The sequence below is a fragment of the Mchenga conophoros genome, linkage group LG1, assembly GCF_057382185.1.
Source record: "Mchenga conophoros isolate Kocher_MC1m ecotype Shallow Benthic linkage group LG1, M_conophoros_male_GT1.1, whole genome shotgun sequence".
NCBI classification, from domain to species: Eukaryota; Metazoa; Chordata; class Actinopteri; order Cichliformes; family Cichlidae; genus Mchenga; species Mchenga conophoros.
In genome coordinates, this window is record NC_140526.1 from 40222038 (window position 1) to 40240513 (window position 18476).

The 18476-nt window shown below is 38.9% G+C and overlaps 1 long non-coding RNA gene across 1 annotated transcript; it reads left to right on the top strand.

Annotated features, from left to right (window-relative positions):
- Positions 1-1199: 1199 nt before the first annotated feature.
- On the top strand, positions 1200-3514 carry LOC146583841 (uncharacterized). Its single transcript, XR_014892820.1, has 2 exons — positions 1200-2985; positions 3297-3514. It is a non-coding gene; the product is annotated as an uncharacterized LOC146583841 (long non-coding RNA).
- The last annotated feature ends 14962 nt before the right edge of the window (positions 3515-18476 follow it).

The following is an 18476-nucleotide window of genomic DNA, read 5'->3' on the forward strand; positions in this document are numbered from 1 at the left end:
ATTTGGATTTAAAACAGTCACCGAGAAGCTTCCACTGAATGCTGCTTTCCCCTGCATGACACTGAAATCATTAACACATACTAACCCTCCATACCCTGTAGGAAACTCACTTCCTTGGAATAACATTTCAACAGGGAAAGAGTTGAGAGCAAATGTCCTTCTCTTGAACCTTCTGTCAGTCAGACAAGTGTAGCTTGAGCTTTTGTTTGCACAGGACAGGATTAACAATGGCGACATAAACGAGCTAAGGAAGCATAGAAACTGCAGAAAGGGCGTATGGCTCCTGTGTCAGTGAATCCAAACTACCTCTATGTTTGAACAATCCAGTTACACAGCTCAAGAAAATATTACTCTGACAGAAGGAAAAGGCAGTATGTGTCTCAGTAGTACTAAAAAGCTATTATATCAAAACGTAAAGGGAAAACAGTTTGATGAGCTGTATAGTGAACTGAAACTGAAACAAAACGAAGCCTATCATTAGGAATACTGACTTTTTACAGCTTCAGTTCTTTTTTCACTCAGTAGGTGGCAGCAAACTACAAACAATGGTTGCATTTTACACTCATCCGTTTTCATTAGAGGCAGAAGCCAGAAGCACATCCAGGTTTAGGTCTGCTGCTTGGTGCTACACAGAAACAGGCTGAACAGACTGAAACTCACATGAATTTGGACGAATCGAAGTAAGAATGTCACTTCTGCTCAATTGAATTGATTATCATGACCCTCACTAAGAGCCACTTAATAAGTTAGGAGTAATGTGCCAAAGTAGTATAAATATTTGAACTTTTGGCAAATCCAGCAGGTTAATGAAGTGATTTCACATCATGTGTTCAAACGGCTTGTCAGTTTTTAATATATCCCATGTGTGCATACTTAAGCTTTAAAAAAATACAGTCCAATGACCTGATAGATGTTTGCTGAACATTGTGGTTTACATCAGCACTTAAACTAAAACATAAAGAACCTGTTTTGTGCGGGCTGTTCGATACCATGAAGCAAGACCTCTGAACATCTCAGTTTTTACACACACACACACACACACACACACACACACACACACACACACACACACAACAGGAGTTATAAGGTTAATGGGCATCCAGTCAGTTAGCTAGTAAGTACTTTGGGTTTAATATTGACTCCAAATCTCCCGAACACTATGTCGATTTGAGAATGCAAGACCGAAACAGCGAGACCAAGACCGAGACCAAAGTCAGTCGAGACCAAGACCACGTAAAAGTGGTCTCGAGACCAAGACCAGTCTCGAGACATCCAACTCTAGATAATATCTCTTGGGTGGTATGGGAACTCCTTGGTGTTCCCCTGGACAAGCTGGAGGAGGCAGCTAGGGCAGGGGTGGGCATTCTCAGTCCACGAGGGCCGGTGTCCCTGCAGGTTTTAGATCTCACCTTGGGTCAACACACCTGAATCACATGATTAGTTCGTTACCAGGCCTCTGAAGAACTTCAGGACAGGTTGAGGAGCTAATTTAGCCGTTTAAATCAGCTGTGTTGGTTCGAGGACACATCTAAAACCTGCAGGGACACCGGCCCTCGAAGCCTGGAGTTGCCCACCCCTGAGCTAGGGAGAGGGAGGTCTGGGCTTTTCTGCTTAGGTTGCTACCCGGCCCCAGAGAATCTGAAGAAAATGGATGGATGTATAGATGTTCCAGGTGTGTCGCCATGTGGGGAAAAATGCTTCAACACATGGTTGGGTTGGTAGTGTACCGGGGGCTTCTATTTAGGACTACGCTTCCTCCTCACCATCACTCAGCAATCATGTTTTCCCAACTGCTCGGGAAAATCCGATGGAAGAGAACTGACGGGGCCTCCGGAGCTACAAACAAGCTACATTTATAACAAGTATAGTTATTAGTAAAGTAGGCCAAGGGGTAACTAAACATCTGAGCAGGAAAGAGTAGGAGAGACAGGTGAAGAGCTAATGCTAAGCTAGCGAATCCCTAAAGACACAGTGACTGAACACTGTAAATATAATTAGTGGGTGATTCAACAGAGTGTGCTTTGGATAAAGCGCAGGAAGATTACACTATGAAATAAGACGTTATCTATAAGTTTTTAATTAAATTGGCTACACAGATAAGCAATGCAAAAATACCACTGTAAGATAGAACAGGAAGTGATACTCCAGACTGAGACAACACCAAGAAGTATTTTGAAATGACCTTGAGCAAGATACTGAACTCTGAGTCGCTATTGATAAATTTGTGCAAATGTGTGTCTGGTACTTAAGTATAAGAAAGAGCATTTACATGAATGTTTGTGCGACTGGCTAATAAGAATTTTGAGTGCTCAATTAGAGCACAAAAACACTGTATAAGTGCCAGTCTACTTGCCGTTTTTCTGCACCACCTTTAGTTTCCAAACCTACTACTGCACCCATTTGTGCTTAAAGGTTGAGAGGTTTTCAAAATTCAAACAAAATGTAACTGTACTATGAAGCTGTCTCCTCCTCAAATAATAATTATATAAATAGAAAAAGTTGGGACAAGCACAAAAACCTGGAATCCTGTTAACAAACAAGCAGAAAAACCAACGTCACTGGGGTAAAACGTGTTTGAAGATCAAATATGTACACAAAACTGACATTGGGTGATGCAAAATGGAGGGAAGAGGAAGCAATTTCTGTTTGGTATTATTGTCTATAGATAATAATATGCTTCAGAATATCATAACCATGAGAGCATGCTTATTTAATTATCTGCTTTGTGTGCTGAAGACCTTAAATTCTTTCAACCTATCTGCTCAGCCCCCGGCTTACTTTTCTACCTCCACTAGTTTCACAGAACAATCATGGAGACTAGTAAACACCAACATAGATATAGTACATCAAACTGTTCATCAAACTCAGATGTTCATGTGGTGTCTTAAAGAAATGCAGCAGCGTTTAAAGATTTCTCTCTGTTTGTTGTTTGACAGGCTCAAATGTGCCCATACCTGTGCAAAGGAACAAGTTGTTCTAGAAAAAGTAAGTAAATAAGCTCGGATGTTTTCGAATTTTGTTTACTTCATTATAATAGAAAATCATGTTCCTATACATTTATTTTACCAATTAAAGCTTTGTCAGGATAACTTTAGTGGAAACATTTGGTTTAAAACAAAAAACAATGAAATGTCATATATTTTAATTGATCAGGGTCAGAAGCATGTAGCTGGGATGAGTGAAAGGCATATAAACCAGAACACCAGACGAACACATCTCCTCAATTTACAGCCTGTGTTTGTGATTTTTTTGTGCAGATACTACATATGTGTAACATCTTCTTTCTGTTTCCACAGACAACCAAGAGATGGGAGAGATTGATGCAGCTTGAATTTTATGCTTTTCAAATTTGCCTGAAATAGCTTTGTTTAAAATGAGAAATGAAAATGTATCATTGTCTATACTTTTCACCTGTCCGTTGACTTAATCCCAATCACGCTTGTGTAATTGCTAGTCAGCTGTATGAAATACTAAAAAATGAACAAAAATAAACGTTCATTTTCATTTCTAGTAAGTTTGTTTCTTTATTCCACAAATCCTACAAGTCTACAGGTCAAAAATACACATTTAACAAGTAAAGATATGAACTCAGTCTTGTACTAGTATTTTCCTGACAAAAAGATATAAAACCAAAGGTTAATCTACTTAAGTAACAGTCAAACAGAGTGGAAATGGCTTTCAGTGAGAAAAACAATATTATTTTCCCAGTATTACTCTCCTCAAAGTAAGAGTAAGGCCAGTCAAAAGAGTAAGTGAAATGCACACCGCCTTCGCTCCATGTTGCTTTACTGTTGACTGAACTGCTAACTTGGGGTTTGCTCTCTCTGTTAGTACAAGAATTAATAATTGATCAACAAATTGATTTACTCTGACTTACAGAAACCTGGTTGCAGCAGGATGATTATATTAGTTTAAATAAATCAACCACCAATCATCAATCAAATGTGTTATGTACTGCTGTACTTTATTCACAATGAGTAAATAAGAATTTCATTAAAATGACTTTATTTTGGACTGTCACTTTAATTTTGTTTATACAGTACCAAATCCAAACAACAGTCGCCTCATGGTGCTTTATGTTTAAGATAAAGACCCTACAATAAACCCCAACAGTAAGATGAGCCCCTGTTAACAAGCACCTGGAGTCAGTGTGGAGGAAGAACTCCATTTTAACAGGAAGAAACCTCCAGCAGACCACGGCTTAGGGAGTGACAGCCGGTTTGAGGGGAGGACAAAGGGCAGAGAGGCAAATATTAACTTGTTGCCGTCACATTACGCAGCACATTTTAGGAGAGCTGGTCTGGGAGTTTGCCTTCTGTTGGATGAACTCTGGATAACAAACCAGAAGAGGAAAACAGAGAAAAGAAAAAAAAGTAGACACATTCCAGTGAACAAACAGAAAAACAGTCTTACGGCATTATTGGTCTTTCTGTGGAGAAATATTGTTAACTAATATTGTATGACTGTTAAAACTGACAAATAGTCTGACCAGTGAAAGGAAGTGACCTCCCTGATTAGCTCACCTGCCAAATCTGTCCGGGAGATTTCCACCAACCCCTCATAGAGGCCTTTGGTAGGGTTTTCTCCAGCTACGAGCACTCCATGAAGCCAGATTAACAGCATCCGGTGACCATGATCTTTGAAGCTTTTCTTACCTTCAATTTAGATTTATATCAAGCATTATCCATCTGAACTTTTAGTTAAACACAGTCACTGTAGACAGTTCTTATACCATCAGAACATTTATAGAATCACAGTAACTAACTAGTTCATATAGTCCACTGGGTCTGTATTGTAACCACAGACCAGCGTTAAGCAAGCGAGGTACTTGGCCAGTAAGCAAAGCTGAATGACATCCTGATATCTTACATTTTAAGTGCTCCAACAAAATGAAACAATATTTTATTTTATATAATTTAATATTTTATTTAAAGTTCAACTTTAAATTAAAAAAAAGGTTCAACAGGTTAAAAGTCAAATAGAGTTTAAAAGCAAGGTGTCAAAGATCTGGCATTTGGAATTAAAGAAAAAAGCTGTGCCCAGAATGTAACTCTTGCAACAGTGTACAAAAGCTGAAAAACTTATTACAATCCATGTTGCAAACTGCTGTCATCTTGGAGAGACTGCTCTTGGTTGGAGGACCAATCTACCCAAAGAGAAAGATTAGCAATTATATCCAACTATGTCCAACAAGGACAAGTGTGGGTTTGGATGGACGGAGGTACAGTATCTACCATTCAGGAGGAGGGCAATCTGGTGGGCAGTTTAGCCAAGTTATTGGCCAGTAGTTGGATGGGACCGGCCCCTTCTTGGGATCCTTGGGGATCAGGACAGCCTTCGGTTAGACATTCCGGGTGGGTCTCAACCATTAGCACCTGGTTCATTTGTGCTGCAGGATGCTAATGGAGTTAGCTTGTTAGCTTCCCTATCCAGTAGGTGTTAAACATGGCAGGGAATGGTGCTGTCCAATCCCTCTGCTTGACATGTCTGCCACTGTGATGGTTACTGGATCCTTTCAGGGAGGTTGTTGCAGTCTGCTCTTAGATCCACTAGGCACTGAGCATTTCTGTTATGTGTTGCATCCTTCTTACATATACTCTTCAGTATTGCTCTGTCTCCAGCGTTGGCGGGGCTGTTCTCATTTTGTTCTGCTGCCATTCAGACTATACTTTGGGTAGTTCAGTGGAGAACATCTGGTTTATTCTCCTGGCTTTTATCTCTCTGGTTAACCAAGATTCAGGTATCAGGTATAGGCAGTTGTAGTTGTGCTTCAGGTCATCATTATAAGACAAGATATTGTATGATAATAGACGTTTTTCTACAAAAAAGTGATGTTGTAAAAAAACCAAAAGAAAAACAACACCATCTGCTCTCTGAAATATTAAGGATTAAGCATCCATTTACTCATGTCAGACTATCCATATATTCTAAATAGATCTGTAGTTCATTTGTTGTAGTAGAATTGTAGAAAGAATTCTTGATCTGGGTTAAAATTGACCTAGACCAGAGTTAATCACCTCAGGTACTCAGAATGCTGTAGAGTGAATCAGTCAGTGCCAAATTTGAGAATTTATTTTCAATAAAATCACTGGACCCATGAAACAGTGCTTCTATGGTTCTGGACATTACAGGCCTTATATTACAGTTTTTCAAACTTGTATGATTTCCTGTGTAAAGATTTATATATATATATATATATGAAAAAACCCAACAAGTACAAAAAAGGTAATAAAAATAGCAATAAAACTGTCAATAATTTTTTTAGGAACTCAGCACTGCTCACCTGTCCACTGTTGTTCTATAGCTTGTATATGTGCTTCACTAAAGTCCCAATGCTGAGCGAGAATCTTCCACTCCCCATAACACAGATGCTTTGTGGCGAGGGTCCATAAGACAGAACGGAAGTGCTGTGTCTCTGGCTGATGGTCCTGTTTGAAGCTCAGAGGTCTTCTTACCTGCTCACATCCCCCGTGATCCTGAATTCAACAGGGAGAAAGTTTTGTGAGTCGTTCGAAGTTAAAAGGATGTTATCACGTTTTATGCATATGATGTACAAAGAAAACAAACTCTCAGTACCTCTTGCTTTTAAAACTAGCACAAAGAATTTACAAGATACTTAGCTGGTTTGTTAAATACCTTCTCCAGGAACAAAAGGCAGTACACAGCTGTTTTACACCTTAAGCTTCACACTCCCTTGCTACCTCCAAAAGTCATTTCCTTCTAAACCTAATACGTGGTTTTGTCATCTAGCAAGAACTGCAATCAAGCATTTGCAATAACTAATAAAAAAGCACTTGTGACAATTGTGTTGGTGACAGCTTTTGTTATAATATCAATAATATTCATATGAATATGGGATACTGTTACATGTTTGCACAGACTTTTGTGGAATATGGAGACACTCCTGGCATTATATGAGCAAAGTGAGACTCATTTTTTAGGGTTGGTGGAGATGAGTGTGAAGATCCAAACAATCCCTGTCAGTGATGGAGAAGCTTTGATGAAAATATTTGGTAAAAAGTTCACCAGCATGAAGGAAATGAAGTTTCAAACTTTCCTTAGGAGGAGCCCAGCACGCCTGCTTAAAGAAAAGTGAGTGTGGCGATGTGGATGCTTGCAGCGACTGCTGTATAGAGGCCATCCTGCTACACATGAAACACATCAGAGTCATAACTGTTATTTTAGTCACGTGTTTGTTTATTATCCTTATTGTTTTATCTGGGACTGTTTGCAGACATCTCAGAGAGAGGAGACACCAGCATCTGAACAGAGACTCAAACCAGCAACCTGCAGCTCCCTGCTTGGCTGCTCCAGTTTTCTCCTCACTCATGTTGCCCACCAGTGATTTCTAGCTGCCCACCCACACAGCAGGCTAGAATATGCGCTGAGCCTCAGCACCCAATACTTGGACATGTTTTCTTTATTAAATAATGAACCAGACCCCAAAAGTAAACAGCTGTTATTGCTAGGCAACGGGAGCAGCCTTTGGCGATGCAGCACCTGACATTCCTGACCATGTGGGCGGAGCATGCATGAAATGGAATGTTCAGTAGAACTGTGCAACACAAGCACTTAGTTCCAGCATGTTTCATTGTATCCAGACACAGCTAGAGACACATCTACAGCAGCATCTCTGTGCAGGACAAACGACAGTTGACGAAGAAACATCGAAAACTTCACTTCACTCCTCTACAAAACGTTGGCTCCTTTGTTTAAAAGGCCAAAATGAATCAGGGGAGAACGAGAAGAGGATCGGCGAGTGCTTCACCTCACAATTCAGTACAGCTGATTAACCTGCAAGAAGAACTTCAAATGATACAGGCTGAAAATGTCAAATTAAAAGAAGAGGCAGAAAAATCAAGAGGAGAAGCTAAAGATTCAAAGTTTGAAACTGATGTAGTATTGCAGGAATTACTGCATGTGGGTCTCAGACTTAAAGGAGAGAAAATGGGAAAACAACAGGCAGAAAAGGAGAATGAAAAGATGAAGAAAGAACTGTTGGAAGCTCAAAAAGCATTGGAGGAAGAGAAAAGCACAGCACAAGAAGCCAACAATAAATATCAAACTGCAAAGAAGGAGGCAGGAAATGTGATGCAGGAATTACAGGAGGTGCAGGAAGCTTTTGGAGAGGGAAAAAGGAAAATGCAGTTGGCAACTCAAGAAGCTGCAAATGTAACAGCTGAAGCTGAAACACTAAGGAAGGAATTACTGCATGTAAAGCAACAACTTGAAGAGGAGAAAAGACGTAAAGATGAGGCAGAAAATGAGATTGAAAATTTGAAGAAAGAATTGTTGGAAGCTCAAAAAGTGTTGGAGGAAGAGAAAATGAAAATACAGGAAGCAAAGAAAGAAATGGAAGATACAAAGAGTCACAATGAAAACATGAAGAAGGAACTGATGAAAGTGCAAGAAGAACTTGCAGAAGAGAAAATTGAGGTGAAGGTATTCAAGAAAGAAATGACGGTGACCAAGAAAGACTGCAAAGACGCACTGAAAGAAATGCGAAAGCACAAAAAGGAAGCTAAAGAGCTCCTCAAACACAAAGGGAAACTGGCCAAACAGCAGCTGAAAGAAAAATTTAAAGATGCCGAGGAGCAGCTCAACAAGACCTTAAAAGAACTGAAGGCAAAAGAAAAAGAAAAGCAAGCTGAGGACAGGAGGGGATTCTGGAGCAGACTGCTGAGAAAGAACTGACCCAGCAGCATCAATAGTTTCTTCCTCCTAATGTTAAAATCTCCACCTTTCTTTCACCCCATCCTTCTTCTTGGGACGTTTGCTTGTTTTTTAAAAACTGAAATGCACAAATAAAATTGCCATAACTTGACTTCATGTTGCCTGCTTCTTTTCTTGTGTGTCTGTGGATGTAAAACAGTAACACACTTTCTGCTCTGTGTCTTTAATTGTAAATAAATGCAATATGTTTTCATTTTAAAATGCAGTGCAAAAAACTTCTGCTCTGAATCTTTTTTTTAGCAAAAAGCTTTTTGTTGGCTGTTGTGGAAGTTTTCCATTTAAATAAAGCCTGCAGACGAGCGGTGAGCGGTAGCTAACATTCTTTAATCAAACACACAAAGAACAGACAACCAAGCTTGATGAAGTCCCTGCATGACCGCGGGACAGACGGTCAGCAGAGTCTGAGCCCAGCATGGCTCTCAGTTAAATATCTCCAGGAACAAAAGGCAGTACACAGCTGTTTCACACCTTAAGGTTCACACTCCCTTGCTGCCTCCCAGAGTCCTCAAAGAGACAAAAGACTCTTCCTGTGGAGTCGTCTGCTTCCCCCAACTTCCTTACTACACCCCCACCATTTGTCTTACTGTATGAGTGTGAGACATGTTAAAATCCAGTGGCACCAAGGCATCATACAATAAAATAATGTGATTAATACATAAGTAAAAGAAATTCCTTTACATGCCCCTTCCTGATTTCTTATGTTTTAACATGTTTGTTACACTTACATGTTTCCAATTTCAAATGTTAACACAGATGTTCAGAGTAAATACAGATTGTAGTTTTTCAAATGATGATTTAATTTAGTTTGGGGAAACAGCTCCAACTTTACCTCATGTAGAAAAAGTCATTTCCTTCTAAACCTAATACGTGGTTTTGTCATCTAGCAAGAACTGCAATCAAGCATTTGCAATAACTAATAAAAAAAAGCACTTGTGACAATTGTGTTGGTGACAGCTTTTGTTATAATATCAATAATATTCATATGAATATGGGATACTGTTACATGTTTGCATAGACTTTTGTGGAATATGGAGACACTCCTGGCATTATATGAGCAAAGTGAGACTCATTTTTTAGGGTTGGTGGAGATGAGTGTGAAGATCCAAACAATCCCTGTCAGTGATGGAGAAGCTTTGATGAAAATATTTGGTAAAAAGTTCACCAGCATGAAGGAAATGAAGTTTCAAACTTTCCTTAGGAGGAGCCCAGCACGCCTGCTTAAAGAAAAGTGAGTGTGGCGATGTGGATGCTTGCAGCGACTGCTGTATAGAGGCCATCCTGCTACACATGAAACACATCAGAGTCATAACTGTTATTTTAGTCACGTTGTTTATTATCCTTATTGTTTTATCTGGGACTGTTTGCAGACATCTCAGAGAGAGGAGACACCAGCATCTGAACAGAGACTCAAACCAGCAACCTGCAGCTCCCTGCTTGGCTGCTCCAGTTTTCTCCTCACTGATGTTGCCCACCAGTGATTTCTAGCTGCCCACCCACACAGCAGGCTAGAATATGCGCTGAGCCTCAGCACCCAATACTTGGACATGTTTTCTTTATTAAATAATGAACCAGACCCCAAAAGTAAACAGCTGTTATTGCTAGGCAACGGGAGCAGCCTTTGGCGATGCAGCACCTGACATTCCTGACCATGTGGGCGGAGCATGCATGAAATGGAATGTTCAGTAGAACTGTGCAACACAAGCACTTAGTTCCAGCATGTTTCATTGTATCCAGACACAGCTAGAGACACATCTACAGCAGCATCTCTGTGCAGGACAAACGACAGTTGACGAAGAAACATCGAAAACTTCACTTCACTCCTCTACAAAACGTTGGCTCCTTTGTTTAAAAGGCCAAAATGAATCAGGGGAGAACGAGAAGAGGATCGGCGAGTGCTTCACCTCACAATTCAGTACAGCTGATTAACCTGCAAGAAGAACTTCAAATGATACAGGCTGAAAATATCAAATTAAAAGAAGAGGCAGAAAAATCAAGAGGAGAAGCTAAAGATTCAAAGTTTGAAACTGATGTAGTATTGCAGGAATTACTGCATGTGGGTCTCAAACTTAAAGGAGAGAAAATGGGAAAACAACAGGCAGAAAAGGAGAATGAAAAGATGAAGAAAGAACTGTTGGAAGCTCAAAAAGCATTGGAGGAAGAGAAAAGCACAGCACAAGAAGCCAACAATAAATATCAAACTGCAAAGAAGGAGGCAGGAAATGTGATGCAGGAATTACAGGAGGTGCAGGAAGCTTTTGAAGAGGGAAAAAAGAAAATGCAGTTGGCAACACAAGAAGCTGCAAATGTAACAGCTGAAGCTGAAACACTAAGGAAGGAATTACTGCATGTAAAGCAACAACTTGAAGAGGAGAAAAGACGTAAAGATGAGGCAGAAAATGAGATTGAAAATTTGAAGAAAGAATTGTTGGAAGCTCAAAAAGTGTTGGAGGAAGAGAAAATGAAAATAGAGGAAAGAAAGAAAGAAATGGAAGATACAAAGAGTCACACTGAAAACATGAAGAAGGTACGGTGGCCCCTAGAGACAAAGCACGTACAAACTCCAAAACACTTACAAAATCCAAAACACGTGCAAAATCCAAAACACATGCAAGCTCCAAAACACTTACAAAATAAAAAACACATGCAAAATCCAAAACACGTACAAAATCCAAAACACGTGCAAACTCCAAAGCACTTACAAAATACAAAACACGTGCAAAAGACAAAACACGTACAAAATACAAAACACGTGCAAACTCCAAAACACTTACAAAATATAAAAAACATGCAAAATCCAAAACACGTACAAAATCCAAAACACGTGCAAACTCCAAAGCACTTACAAAATACAAAACACGTGCAAAAGACAAAACACGTACAAAATACAAAACACGTGCAAACTCCAAAACACTTACAAAATAAAAAACACATGCAAAAGACAAAACACGTACAAAATCCAAAACACGTGCAAACTCCAAAACACTTACAAAATAAAAAACACATGCAAAAGACAAAACACGTACAAAATACAAAACACATGCAAAATACAAAACACGTACAAAATACAAAACACGTACAATATACAAAACACGTGCAAAATACAAAACACGTGCAAACTCCAAAACACTTACAAAATACAAAACACATGCAAAATACAAAACACGTACAAAATACAAAACACGTACAAAATAGTGATGGGATTTCCGGCTCTTCGGTTCGGCTCACTAAAAAGAGCCGGCTCTTTCGGCTCCGAACCGGCTCTTCAGGTTGTTTTGTTGCTTTAATTAATTTATTATTAACAATAATATAAAATTATGCACAAAAAGAATTACTAACGTAAAACAAAGTGGTTTTATTTATATACCGGTATGTTTATATATAAATATATGCGGTGGCCCCTAGAGACAAAACACGTACAAACTCCGAAAAACATTTCTAGCATGAACTGAACTTCCAAAGCAGAGCTACTAGATCACTTAAATTACACAATTGAAAGCATGTGTGTATTGTTTGTGTATTTATACACAGGCACTCATATATATTCAAATAATTTAAAAAAAAGTTCATTTACCTGTTACTACCACACACCAAATCCGGTTGTTGGTACTTGCTGGCTTGTGTAGCCACAAGATACCAAAAGCTCCACACTGCGCCCAGCATCCTGGAGCACTTCTGTTGTCTTTTGTACGTGTTTTGAGTTTTTATGTGCTTCTGAGTTTTTACATGCTTCGGAGTTTGTACATGTTTTGGAGTTTGCACATGCATCAGAGTTCGTACGTGATTTGAAGTTTGTATGTGCTTTGTCTTTAGGGGCCACCGTAAATATACTTTTATTTATTCAGTCCACATAAAATGTAATAAATAAATCATATAATACAAAAATCAACTATTCACATTTCAACTTTTAACTATTTAAATTTTCAGCTTTTTCCTTTTACAAATTTAAAGTGAAAACAACACAAAACACTGCAAACCACAACCCAATTAAATATAAATTAAAATATCAAAACAAAAAGAACATGCATATTCTCTGTCATATGGGCCTGGATGAATAAACTTTCTGAATCCTTTATCATCTGCAACCGAATATAGTTGTGGATGATTACTATACCTTTCTAATGTCACGTTTTTGTCCCTGGCTCTCTTTGTCTCTCTCTCCATCTGGCTCTGTTCCTGCTACTGAGTGTAACTACCGCCCCTCCCCCCTCTGCCCAGCGTAAAGCACAAGGCTCACGTGCAGGCGAGAGAGAGGGTGAGAGAAAGAAAAAGAAAAAAAACCCCACGTGACGGCTCGCGATAAGGAGCCGGCTCGCGTCGTTCACGTCAAAGAGTCGGCTCTAAGAGCCATTTCGTTCGCGAACGACCCATCACTAGTACAAAATACAAAACACGTACAAAATACAAAACGCGTGCAAAATCCAAAACACGTACAAAATACAAAACACGTGCAAACTCCAAAACACATGCAAAATACAAAACACGTACAAAATACAAAACGCGTGCAAAATCCAAAACACGTACAAAATACAAAACACGTGCAAACTCCAAGACACATGCAAAATACAAAACACATGCAAAATACAAAACACGTGCAAAATACAAAACACATGCAAAATACAAAACACGTACAAAATACAAAACACGTGCAAAATCCAAAACACGTGCAAAATCCAAAACACGTGCAAACCCCAAAACACGCGCAAACCCCAAAACACGCGCAAACTCCAAAACACAACGGAAGTGCTCCAGGACGCTAGGGGCAGTGTTGAGCTTTTGTTACCTAGTAACTACACAAGCCAGGAAGTACCAATGACCGGATTTGGGGTCTGCAGCCTTAAAGGCCGCATTTTAAGGCTGATTATGTCACAGCGACACGACAAAGACTGTCCCAATTCAAAGGCTGCTCGAAATGCGGCCCTCAAATGTGTCCTTAATTTCCCTGAATTTTAAGGATGGGTCTGTGTAGCCTTCATGGCCCAACATATCCCAGACTTCATAGCGCGGCGGTGGTTTGGATAATTTTGCCGAAAAAAAACGGCGGAAGCGGAGCGGACGAAGAGTAAACTTCCAGAAGTAAGTACTGAATATTATGTCACTTATTTATGCGCAAATGTTTTTATAATGAAGAACATTAAAACATTACTGTTGGCAACATGTCGGGAAAGTTATGTGACATTAGCGACGTTTGTACTAACTTGGTTTTAAAGCCTTCACTTCAAAATATTCGCCGTTCAATAGCTGACTTTAATCTTACAGAGAATGTGATGATTTTATGCGTAATTAAAGTCAGTCATGTCAGTCAGCTGACGGTTCACTCCTTAAGCTGAAAGAAAGATGCTTTAATCACAGGAGTCACACATGTGTCCACTGTACCATCTGGGAACTCTTCTTGTTTAGCACTCGTAATGACACAAACACTAAATCCTCCTTCTCTGGTGCTGTTTTGTAGCAGTGTGTACACCTGAGACTGTCACCTGTCTGCAGGCCCGGCCCTAACCAATCTGGTGCCCTAGGCAAGATTTTAGGTGGCGCCCCCCTACATCGGCAGTGTAGTGTATGTACTCACAAGAAACCGAATAGCTTTGTCTTTGACCTTTTTTTTTTTACTTAAAGAAAGCAAATTCACAATCAGAATAATTAACAAGATAAAAAAAGATATGAATAAATAAATGAATACAAAAAATAAAAAATGAATATATGAAATACAATAAATTTTACATACATAAACACAATAAAACGTGTCAACAAGTTGGATAAAATAAATTAAAAATACAATATAAATAAGGCAACAGGAAGACCGCTTGATGCTGCTGCATCATGGCTGGGTTGTGCTGCTGATGCTGCATCACTGGTGGGTTGTGCTGCTGAAGTGGAGGCAGCAGCGGTAGATGTGGTAGATGGCCCAGGGGTGGGATTTAGAAACTTCAACAGTGCATCTGAAGAGAGGAGTATGTGACACCACTGAGTATTAAAGTCTAATAATAAAAACATATGATTCCAGGAATAAAATGAAATGATATAATATAAATGAAAAACCAAAGAGATATATGTATGATGTTAACTGATATGCAAATTAGATTAGATTCAATTTATTGTCATCATTACAGTGAAATGCTGAATAGCAGAATGCAAAGTAACAGTATAATATCATATGAGAATGTTATGTTATGATTATCTTTGACCGAATCACAGCAGTGCTCATATTAAAAAACAGCATTCCCTCTCATGTGATATTGCTTAATTAACATTAATGATGTGCACTTTAACAACTAGGCTTACAACTATAATATATACAGGGGTGGAAAAGTGACTATTACCTGCAGGGTAAACGTTAGCTAACCAGAAGGCAATAACAATGTAAACAAAAAACACCTGCTTAAAAGATGAATACAAATGAGGAATGGTGGGAAAGATGGGAGTACTGTAATTATTTATTTTCCATAACAATTTAGCCCCCTCCACAATATTAACTGATGTTAAAACAGTTAACTAGCTATTTATTGATTAGCAATTAGCGAATCATGTAACATTAGCTTAATCCTAAAAATTTAGGTTACTATCACATTCAGACAAATAATTTCATGTAGGCTAACGTTACCTACCTCTGTCTTTTTCTCGTTTCTCCTCCTCTTCTTCTCTCTTTTTTCTTCCCTGGGCACCTGACAGTTTTGGCCTTTTTGACATCTTGTGTTGATTTTTTGATGTGGTGACGTCCAAAAGGAACCATGATACGGGAAGGGAGGGGGCGCACCGTGCGGGGAGGGGGGGCATAATGTTGTAACAAATAATGTTTCTATTAAATAAGCTTTACTTTGCATTTTAATTAACGTGGGATTATTTTTTGTATTTAGAAATAATAGTACCAACTTTTTTTTTTTTTTTCAACATTTATGGCACTGGCGTGGCGCCCCCTGATGGACGGCGCCCTTAGCATTTGCCTATACGGCCTATGCCACGGGCCGGCCCTGCCTGTCTGTCCTGCACTCTCTCTCTGTTTCTTTCTCTCTGATTGTGGAATAAAAGTATGAACATGTATTTATAAGTCACACTTGTGTTTGAATCCTGCAGCTTATCACACATTTGATTTCTATGTGTGACACCTGCAAGTGTCCAGAGTGAGGACAGACTGAGGGACCCACTGCTGCACATCATCTGTGAGGCTTTGCACCCCTGATGATCCACCAGGACAATCTCAGCAGTATGTGAGGAAGAGGAGGAGGAAGAGCCAGCAGCAGCTGACAGATGGAGAGAATAGACAGACTGTTCCCTGTTTGTGAAGGACTGCTAGAAAAGTTTAAAATAACTAATTGTCTGTCCTGAATCAGTCTTATTAGGTAATGTTCAAATAATTTTATCATTCCAGTGTTTCCAGTGTGGGAGAAAGTACTCAGGGCCTTCAGGTTACACACTATGAAAGGCAGCAACAAGTTTAATGTTCAGAAACCTAAAGTCTGTATCAGCAGCAGAATGGAGCTAAAAATAAATGTTTGTTTCAGTTCTATGAAGCTTTGAGTATTTTGGATCAGTAGCACTGCTGTGTTTGTTGCATCATATTGCTGTAATTGTTTATATGCTTTATATATTCTGAGCTAAGTTGATCTATAGTGTTACATCATATTCTATAAGGATGTTATGTGTTTGTATACTTTCTGCCCAGTTTGACCCATTTAGCAGACGTCAGCCTGTTTAAAGCTCTGATATCTATTCTGTATGACTTAAAGCAGTTATGACATGGTCTGATTTTCTCACCCAATAAAGGAATATTTCATGTATCAGTCTACTCTTCATTTTATCAGAAACATATATATACTATTATATATTGTACATATATTTATTAGTTTCAGATGTAGCCATTCTTGTATTTTGCTTGTTTACATTATTGTATTTTGCACAACTCTGTTGCTTGTGAAGCTCGCACACAAGAATTTCACTCACATGTGCTGTACCAATGTACCTGCACATGTGATGTGACAATAAAAGTGATTTGATTTGAAACAGCTCACAGCTTGTACATTTTCTTTTTACACATGTATGTAAGCATTTGAGCCAAATTTAGTAATGCCAACATACTGAAGGAACAACATTTGTCTCTTATATATGATACACCTATGCACTGTCAATATACATTTTGAACCAGCTGCAGATGTCAGAGTAACAACTGACTGACCCCCACATAAAGTGCGTTACAGTTAGGGTTGCCAACTCCCTGAAAAATAAATAAGGGACACCTCGTGGCCAGGGCCGGGTGACCCAATTGTCTTCACCCTTCCCAGTGTGGTGAATTTTCTAGCTCTTTTTTTGTGTGTGAAATTATTTTTTTAACCATTTGACTTGAATTTGATTTAAGTAGATGTGTATTCTTTGTGATATGAACACATGTGAAATAGTGATGGGTCGTTCGCGAACGAAATGGCTCTTAGAGCCGGCTCTTTGACGTGAACGACGCGAGCCGGCTCCTTATCGCGAGCCGTCACGTGGGTTTTTTTTTTTTTTTTTTCTTTCTCTCAGCCTCTCTCTCGCACTTTTTTTCCGCTTCACTCTGCACGCGAGCCTTGTGCTTTACGCTGGGCAGAGGGGGGAGGGGCGGTAGTTACACTCAGTAGCACAGGAACAGAGCCAGAGAGAGAGAAAGAGAGGCAGGGACAACAACATTAGAAAGGTATAGTAATCATCCACAACTATTTTCGGTTGCAGATGATAAAGGATTGAGAAAGTTTGTTCATGCAGGTCCATATGACAGAGAATATGCATGTTCTTTTAGTTTTCATATTATAATTTATATTTAATTGTGTTGTGGTTTGCAGTGTTTTGTGTTGTTTTCACTTTAAATTTGTGAAAGGAAAAAGCTGAAAATTTAAATAGTTAAAAGTTGAAATGTGAATAGTTGATTTTTGTATTATATGATTTATTTATTACATTTTATGTGGAGTGAATAAATAAAAGTATATTTACGGTGGCCCCTAGAGACAAAGCACATACAAACTTCAAATCACGTACGAACTCTGAAGCATGTACAAACTCCAAAACACGTAAAAACACGTACAAACTCCAAAACACGTAAAAACTCCAAAAACACGTAAAAACACGTACAAACTCCGAAGCACGTAAAAACTCAGAAGCATATAAAAACTCAGAAGCACATAAAAACTCAAAACACGTACAAAAGACAACAGAAGTGCTCCAGGATGCTGGGCGCAGTGTTGAGCCTTTGTTATCTTGTGGCTACACAAGCCAGCAAGTACCAACGACCAGATTTGGTGTGTGGTAATAACAGGTAAATGAACTTTTTTTTAAAATTATTTGAATATATATATGAGTGCCTGTGTATAAATACACAAACAATACACACATGCTTTCAATTGTGTAATTTAAGTGATCTAGTAGCTCTGCTTTGGAAGTTCAGTTCATGCTAGAAATGTGTTTTGGAGTTTGTACGTGTTTTGTCTCTAGGGGCCACCGCATATATTTATATATAAACATATATAAATAAAACCACTTGTTTTTACGTTAGTAATTCCTTTTGTGCATAATTTTATATTATTGTTAATAATAAATTAATTAAAGCAACAAAACAACCTGAAGAGCCGGTTCGGAGCCGAAAGAGCCGGCTCTTTTTAGTGAGCCGAACCGAAAGAGCCGGATCTCTAAAAAGAGCCGGAAATCCCATCACTAGAACAAATACAGACGAAGTAACAATAAATAGTTGATTTGAAATTCATGCATATTTTTAGTTTTTCCATTTC